The sequence below is a fragment of the Sinocyclocheilus rhinocerous genome, unplaced genomic scaffold, assembly GCF_001515625.1.
Source record: "Sinocyclocheilus rhinocerous isolate Xijiao unplaced genomic scaffold, SAMN03320098_v1.1 scaffold2347, whole genome shotgun sequence".
In the NCBI taxonomy this organism is placed as follows: domain Eukaryota; kingdom Metazoa; phylum Chordata; class Actinopteri; order Cypriniformes; family Cyprinidae; genus Sinocyclocheilus; species Sinocyclocheilus rhinocerous.
Window position 1 is genome coordinate 72807 of NW_015638980.1, and position 1334 is coordinate 74140.

Genomic DNA, 1334 nt, shown 5'->3' on the forward strand with positions numbered 1-1334 from the left:
TATAGCGTTTCCTTGGTTACCGCTGTAAACAAAGCAGAGTTGCGTTTTATACTGAGAAGAAAATGCCATTGCCATCGAAACTTTTCTCAAGACAGTACCCTTCAGTGATACATTAATATAACCCCATAAATGTAATGCATTTTTGTACTTATTTTACTGTTTTTTTCGGGATCTACTGGGACAGTGATAAGATCGCGATCGACGGGTTGGCGACCACTGATGTACAGTATGTGGAAAATAATGTGTTTTTTTAACTTTAAACCGCATAAACACATTTCATTACACCAAATACACAAAATAATGTTGTTTTTAGCAGCATCATATGACCCCTTTAAGTTAGGAAATAAGAAGAAAATAGCAGTTAATAAGAGTTTTAAAAATATTTCATGATTGTTTGGCCCCTGGGCTGTTAACTGAAATGCACTTGATTTATAAAAAAAAAAAATAAAAAAAACTCTGAAAAAGGAAACTGGGCCTGGAGAGTTCAAGAGTTTGTCAGTTGCTGTGGAGAAAAAGAAGTCACTCAAATAGTAAATATCTTAAAATAATCAAATAGCAGCAAAGACACTCAGTATTATAACCCCTTCAGGTTTTGTTAAATACATTGTAGTCCAATACTCAAATATGGTCAAATCTTAAGGTTCAGCTTCTTACAACATACAGAAGTGTTCTTGTTGCAGGTTGCTCTACAGTGTTTGAATCCATATCCAAGTTGTGAAACATTGAAAGTTGGGTCTCAGATGGGTATGATTTTGTAAATTGACATACATGTTCACTAAGTCTATAGCATCTCTGTGTTGTGGCACCATTTCTCAGAAGGGCTAGTTCCTATGAAATATGATCCTTATCATACAGTTAGTCATGCTAACGAGCACCAGTAATCCAAAAAGAATTTATTCATATTCTTTCTGAAAGCTTCATCTAAGTTTTCATCAAGCCTTATGAAACGGTAGATTAAAAGCTCCATTTTAGCCATAGAATCTTTTCCTGCAGTGTGTGAAATTGTCTCATTAGTGCTACGCTAATTGATTCCTGTGTTGTGATCGGTTGTTTGGATGGATGGAGTGCCCTCCATGTGTTCAGTCAGTCTGCCTTGATGTGATTGTCTAATTGAAGCGGAGCTTGAGCAAATCGAACTGGACACTTTGGGGGGAATGGTTTTACAGCTCTCAAGCTAACAGCAGCTAGAAAATCCAGCTCGGTCTTACACCCTTCGACAGCTGTTGTTTTCTTAGCTGATGCTGAGCCTGCATCAGAGCCCTATATTGGGACACTGTCCGACTTGTTGTAAATCACCCTTTGTCAGGTAGTTTGAGCACTGGACCTTGGAGCAA